Below are 8,164 nucleotides of genomic sequence, written 5' to 3'. Positions count from 1 at the left end.
CTTTCTCGACATTAGTTAAAAGGATGTTAAATTCATTTAGCAAGAGAAATCCCAGCGGGCCTTAGAGGACATTAAACAATATTTAATGAAATCTTCCATTTTGGCAGCCCATATCCTGAGAAAACATTTAATACTTTATACCACGTCCTTAGATGACTCTCTTGGAGCCCTCCTAACCCAAGTCAATGACAAGGGTATACAAAACACAGTCTACTACTTGAGTCGTCGTCTAATACCAACAGAGATAAGGTATTCTTCTATTGAGAAGCATTGTTTAGCTTTGATTTTTGCCACCCAAAAGCTCAAACATTACATGCTTTCTCATAAGGTAACTCTAATTTCAAAAGTTAGTCTGTTGCAATATTTGATGACCTGACCAACACTCCTGGACATCTAGCAAGATGGCTGATGATTTTGTTGCAATTTGATATAACTTTTGTTCCCCTCCGTACTATCAAGGGATAGATTTTAGCAAATTTTTTCACTGCACACACTCTTCCAGCTGGCTCCCCTCTTATTGATGAATTAACAAATTAACAGGAGTTACATAAAAAATTCTCCAGTGCACAAAGCTGGGATATGTACTTTAATGGAGCTTCATTAGCGAGAAAAGAAAAAGGATTAGGCACAGTTATACCAAGAAAAGTAGGGACTGGTTTAATCTTTGTCATGCGAGATAAGGGCATGCTGAGATTCACCTTTCATTTGAAAAAGTCTTGTAGCAACAAGGAAGCCAAATATGAAATGATAATTATAGGGTTGGAAATGGCAATCTCAATAGATATAATCGATATTACTATCTATGGTGACTCACAACTCATCATCCAACAAGTTGCTAGATAGTATAAGATTTTGAAACCAAGGTTAGCAGAATATCATCAGCATGCGATGAGGCTGCTGGAGCTGATTCATAGTGTAACTCTCTACTAAATTCCTCTGGGAGATAATGCCCAAGCCGAGGCTTTAGCAAACCTTCCAAAAGAATTGGTGTGTCCCTCAGAGCGTTCCATTGACATTACGGTACAAGGCCGACAGGTTTTGTTTTGAATTTACATAAAAAATCTACGGAAGCTCAAAAAAGAAGAAGGAATGACAGTTGCAGTTTCTGATATCAACGAAGATTGGTGTAGGTCATTAATATAATATTTGCAAATTGGAAAGCTACCAGAGGACAAGCCAGCAACACATCACATCATAAGAATGGCTATGTCATACGCTCTAGTTGATGATGTCCTATACAGAAGATCATTTGATTAGATGTGGCTATGATGTTTGAGTAGATAAGAAGCACAAAATATTGTCAACGAAGTACATGTCAGATTATGTGGCGCTCACTAGTGAAAGCCAAAGATGAAAATGTCAATCAAGATGCTCAGATATTATTGGCTGACAATGATGTCTGACTGCATGGATAAAGCCAGAAGATGTCACCACTACCAAGTTCAAGGGGTGGTCTTACACCAACCTCCAAATGTGCTACACCTAACCGTTGTTTCATAGCCATTCGAGTGTTGGGGCATGGATATAATAGGTCTGTTAGACCCTCCATCCTATAAGGGACACAGATTTAAAAGTTAATTTAGCAGGGACACTTGTCAAAACATATGCCAAAAGATAAACAACAATTTTTTAAAAAATTATGGGATGTTAAAAGTCAAACACCCAACTCAAAAAAACGTCTCAGATTTGGTACAGTCGGAACAGTCGATGATTCAAAATTTTGCATGATTGTTACTAGTGAATTGGAAGAGGATTGTTTTGATGTGGAGGATGACTCTACCGATCAACTGATAGAAAAAGCTCCGCCAGAATTTGAGGAAGAAATTAAATCAACTGTTGATGAACTGAAGGAAAGTAACCTCGGGACGAAAGAGTGACCTACATGTATAAGTTCCCTACTCAATGATGAAGAATCTTTAGAGTTGATCAGACTGTTAGAAGAATTCAAAGATTGCTTCGCATGGAGTTATGATAAAATGTCAGGACTATCAGCAGAAGTTACAGTTCATAAACTTGGGGTGGATAAGGATATGACCCTAGTAAAACAAGCTCCAAGAAGAATGCGCCTCAAAATAAAGCAGCAAGTCAAAAGTAAATAAAAATAGACCATTTGTACGATTTAACAATCGTGTTCGAACGATTACGACAATACGACCTTAAGATGAATCTCTTAAAGTGTGCCTTCTGTGTTACCTCCGAGAAGTTTCTAGGGTTCATTGTCCTTTATCGGGGAATCGAGATCCACCTGGATAGGATTAAAGCTATCTTGAAAATGCCTCCACCCAAAACCTTAAAACAACTACATTTCTTCCAAGGAAAACTTGCATATCTGACACGTTTTATTTCTAATCTCTCAAGTAGGTGTTAGCCTTTCTCGACATTAGTTAAAAGGACGCTAAATTCATTTAGGAAGAGAAATCCCAACGAGCTTTCAAGGATATTAAACAATATTTAATGAAATCTTCTGTTTTGGCAGCCCATATCCCGAGAAAACATTTATTACTTTATACCACGGCCTTATATGACTCTCTCGGAGCTTTCTTAACCTAAGTCAATGACAAGGGTATAGAAAACGCAATCTAATACTTGAGTCGTCGTCTAATACCAATAAAGATAAGATATTCGTCTATTGAGAAGTATTTTCTAGATTTGATTTTTGCCATCCAGAAGCTCAAACATTACATGCTTTCTCATAAGGTTACTCTAATTTCAAAAGTTAATCTGTGCAATATTTGATGACCCGACCAACACTCCTGGACGTCTAGCAAGATGGATGATGATTTTGTTGCAATTTGATATAACTTCTGTTCCTTTTCGTGCTATCGAGGAATAGATTTTAGCAAATTTTCTCACCGCACCCTCTTCTAGCTTGGTCCCCCTTAATGACGAATTAGCAAATTAACAGGTATTACATATAGAATTCTCTAGTGCACAACGCTGGGAGATGTACTTTGATGGAGCTTCATTAGCCTGAAAAGAAAAAGGATCAGGCACAGTTATACCAAGAAAAGCAGGGACAGGTTTAATCTTTGTCATGCCAAATAAGGGCATGCTGAGATTCTCCTATCATCCGACAGAGTCATGTACCAACAACGCAGCCAAATATGAAATGATAATTACTGGGTTGGAACTGGCAATCTCAATAGATATAACAGATATTACTATCTATGGTGACTCACAACTCATCATCCAACAAGTTGCTAGATAGTATAAGATTTTGAAACCAAGGTTTGTAGAATATCATTAGTATGCAATGAGGCTGTTGGAGCAGATTCTTAGTGTAACTCTCTATCAAATTCCTCTGGGAGATAATGCCCAAGCTGACAATTTAGTAAAGTTTGCAAAAGAATTGGTGTGTCCCTTAGAGGATTCCATTGACATTACGGTACAAGGCTAACAGGTTTTGTTTCAAATAGACCTCGTTGACATTACGGTACAAGGCTAACAGGTTTTGTTTCGAATAGACCTCGAAAATCAAACTCAAAAAAGAAGAAGGAATGATAGTTGCAGTTTCTGATATCAACGAAGATTGGCATAGGTCATTAATATAATTTTTGCAAATTGGAAAAGCTTCCAGAGGACAAGTCAGCAGCACATCACATCATAAGAATGACTATGTCATACGCTTTAGTTGATGATGTCCTCTACAAAAGATCATTCGATCAGATGTGGCTATAATGTTTGAGTAGAGAAGAAGCACAGAATATTGTCAAAGAAGTACATGTCAGATTGTGTAGCACTCACTAGTGAGGGCCAAAGATGAAAATTATATTCAAGAGGCTCGGATATTATTGGCTGACAATGACGTCTGACTGCATGGATACAGTCAGAAGATGTCACCAGTGCCAAGTTCAAGGGGTGGTCATACACCAACCTCCAAATGTTCTACACCTAACTGTTGTTTCGTATCCATTCGAGTGTTGGGGCTTGGATATAATAGGTCTGATAAAACCTCCATCCCCTAAGGGACACAGATTTATTCTTGCAGCCACGGATTACTTCTTTAAATAGACAGAGGCAGTACCGTCACGAGAGGTTACAACACAACACATCTTTCAATTTTTCAAAAGCCAAGTTGTCTACCATTTCAAAGTTCAGTACAGAATAAATTCCGATAATGGGACAACCTTCAAGAGCACAAAAATCAATAATTTTGTCAGGCGACACGGGATAGACTGGAAATAATTTACTATCTACTAACCCTGGGTAAATGGCCTGCCTAAGGCCTTTAACAAGACACTGGTACAAATTTTGAAGAAAAAAATAGACGAAAATAAGAGAGATTGGCATAACAAACTGTTAGAAGTCTTGTGGTCCTACCGAACAACGTTCAGGACTCCCACTCAGTGTACACCCTACTTGCTTGTATATGAGTCCAAGAGCGTATTATTGCTAGAAGTTCAGACAATGTCTCTCAGAGTCGCTATCGCTAAGAAACTTACAACAGAAGAAAGTGAAAAACTCAGACTTGAAGAATTAGATTGTATTGCAAGAAAATGATTAGAAAAATAGCAACATCTAGAGCTTTACCAGTGAGGATGGTACAAGCTCACGACAAATTAGTTGGCCCAAGGACATTCGAAGTTGGTTATCTCTTACTTGTTCTCAAAAGGCCTATTCTTGCACGTCGCAAAGTAGGTGGAAAATTCGAGCCAGCTTGTGAGGGACCATTTGTCATGGAAAAGGTCTACACAGAAGAGCCTACCAACTAGTGGATTTTTGAGGCAAAAGACCCATGTTTCCAATCAACGGACGATACTTGAAGACATACTATGCAACTTGACATTACTTAAAATGAAATTTTAAAATTTTGATTGTTTTGGGATTATTTATTTGGCCAAACGTCTGTGATCAAGTCCAAAAATTTTGTAACAAAATTAACCTCAATAAAATGAAAGTTTTTGAATTTACATCAATTTTCTTATTTCTACTTTTAAGTTCGATATCTTAATAAAATGAACAAAATATTTACATAAATAGATAATTTTCTCACCAATACAAACAAAAATTTTGTCTAATAAACACTTTATTTTGTTCTTGTTTCTGCTAAATTTCAGCGCACTGATGTTTTTTCTATCGTATGTAGAAAAAATGTCAGGATAGAAGCTGATTTTTTTGCTTTCAAGGATGGTTGGAATCCCGCCCTTCACATGGAAAGGGCACCGCAGGGTGGCATCATAGACTTTGACATGGACTTCGATCAAGCCGATGTATACTATGAGGGTCCCCTGATGGGCATGGTCAGCCATCGAGAAACATAAGGGCTATCATCATGGTTAAATATCAGCACCAAGGAGTATTCCTCACTAAAGGGGAAGAAAGTGATAATGCGGCAAGATCCGATGGAGGGGACTAGTCGCCTGCCATCTATGATAACTGCACTGACTGGAGGCGTAGTCATTGCTAATGACGAGAGACTAACAGATGCATCGTTACGAAGGACTCAATGCAGAAATGCCAATAGCCAAAAACATAGAGCTTTCATACGTTAAGAAAGAAGAAGCCAGAAGGAGGCAGAAAACCTGTGTACCTCAATTCTTGAGGGGAAAATTTGCAATCCATGCATGAGAGAGACCTCCTCTAGCTTGCCTACCACAGAGGATGAGTCCGAGTTCACTACAGTGCTGATGATACTAGAGGTTTTAGATAATCTTTGTGTGGGTTGCCCAATGTGAAACACTGAGATTCCCACATGGATATCAACTACAAGAGCATTTGTGGAATGCCTGGACTGCAACATCCTCCACCTAGAGCGTTACAGTATTCTAAAGGAGTACACGTCCATTGATGATGAATTTCAGCTCACTGATCACTTAATGTGGGAATCATGTATTCTGTTAGATACAGAGACAGTACCACCCCTGCTGATATTAAAATGAGGGAGCATCCTCAACAGCCACCAAAGATCACCATGACAGAATTCGAAAAAATGAGTAAAGTAAAGAAAAGTGAATTTGAATTTTATGAAGAAGTTCAAGAAAGATTTGTCAATATACTAGAAGGCTTGGAGATGTACACCAAAGACTTCTCTGAAAGAGACTAAAGAAGAATTCTTGACTGTATATTCGACCTAAGGGATAGGGGTTGAGTGGGTCTTATAATGGAAAGGACCTATTCCAAACCATAGAAATGGATGCATGGAAAAGGCAGAATCACCATACAATGTGGTTGTTGTTATAACTTTACCAAGGACAAACAAGGAAATCCCCCGAGGATTTTAAGAGATGATGAGGTGGATCGGTTACCTTCTATGATAAAATGGATGATCAAGAGGATGGTTTGATGGAGCATACTTCCAGCTGAGTCTATTCCCAATAGTTTTATTATTAATATATACGATGAAGGCGATTGCATTTCCCCACATATAGACCATCACGTTTTTGTGAAACCTTTTTGAAAAAGATGTCATTGGCCATGATGAGTTCAGAGGATCAATGGAGATTCCATTACCAGTGGGTTCAATATTGATTCTCAAGGAAAATGGAGCAGACATTGCCAAACACTGCATTCAGGTGGTACGACACCGCAGGGTGTCTGTAACATTCATATGGATTCCAACTGAATCCAGAGTTAGAAGAGCTACAACCTTTTGAGATATGAGAAGGTTTCACCTCTAATTCCATGCAAATGGAACTCTTGTCCTGGAGCGTGGCTTTGTAGGTCAACTTGATCGAGAGTGTTGACCTCATTTTTTGTTGAGGTTTAGTTTTTCCTCTTTAGTAGCCTGAGGTCTAGCCATAAGATTCTCCTATTGAATATTATTAGAAAAAAAGACATGGAACCCTCACCATTAGAAATTCTACCCACTTCTTTACTCAACTTGAAGTGCCACATGTTGGTATTAACCACAACCTCTAAATACATAGTAGGTGGGGTCACTGTGGGGGAAACTCAAGATGAGCCACCCTTAGGATTGCTGGACCTTAAGGCTGACCTTGGGTGTTAGTCTGGATCTAAGGCAATCACTACACTTATCTGCACCCACTATCACTCACAACCCTGAACTCAAATTTCTAGCCTAGATCCCTTGATCTTTTGGGATACTCATGTAGATGATCCCCTAAACCTAATAGCCTTAGGGCTATGGTTTGGCTAAGACCACTATGTAGAGGACCCAAAATGGGGTTTCCATTGGTCCAAGGCTTGTTGGTGATGATTGGTACCTCAACTCAACTAAAGCACCCATCTTGGCCTTTTACCCCTAAAACACCCCCAAATTACCAAAATACTCATCCATAGCTCAAAGTCCCAAAAATTCCAAAAATTCCCAAAAACTCCCAATAAATCCCAAATATTTCCAATTTCATTTTTCTCAACTACCTCATGACCCAATTTGGCCAATCTAACCATCTTTGATCAAAACCACTAAATTGCCCTTTAAAGGCCCAAATTTCCCCAAATCCAACTCAAATGTCCATCAATTTGATCTAAATTGACCCCAATTCCAATATTAAACTCAAACTCACCTTTGATATGACCACATTAAACCAAATCCCAGCTCGATTGCTCCATTATTTGAGCCTAATTTTGATTTGGGTCAAAACCCCAATTTTGACCATATGACCGAATCTCACCAATTTGAAACCACAACCTAGTCAATTGGCCTCAATTAATGTTGAAAAATCTTTATAACATTCCAATACATCAAAATCAACCATCAATTGGCCTTGGTGAAGTCTCAAATCCATTTGATTTTGGCCTAAATCCAAAATTCCCAAATTTAGCCCCAAATTTGCTACGTCCCCAAATTTCACTCAATTGATTGCCTTAACCTTCAAATTGGCATCCAATTCATGTTGAAAACTCTTCATGAGATGACTATTGACCATTTAAAATAATCAATTTGGACTTATCCCAAAGCTAACCCAAGCTAGACCCAAGCCTAGCCCAACATGACCAAATTGATTAAAATTCAAAATTCCCTCAAATTGACCCTTCAATTGAACTCAAAACCACTCCCATACTTCACCAAAGTTGTTCCTTAAAATCATCTATACTAAATTCAACAATTATTTGAGGCAATTGGCATGGATAACCTAGCTCAAACCCAAGTTTTTGTCATTTTCACCCACTTGAACCCATGCACTAAATGTGACCTAACCACCCTAAAGCCACTAAATTAACTCCACCACAACCATTAGTTGGACTTAGTGACCAGTCCAAA

This window comes from Phalaenopsis equestris, unplaced genomic scaffold (genome assembly GCF_001263595.1).
Source record: "Phalaenopsis equestris unplaced genomic scaffold, ASM126359v1 Scaffold209954, whole genome shotgun sequence".
NCBI lineage: Eukaryota > Viridiplantae > Streptophyta > Magnoliopsida > Asparagales > Orchidaceae > Phalaenopsis > Phalaenopsis equestris.
The sequence above is the reverse complement of the archived record's forward strand: the minus strand, read 5'-3'. Positions refer to the sequence as shown.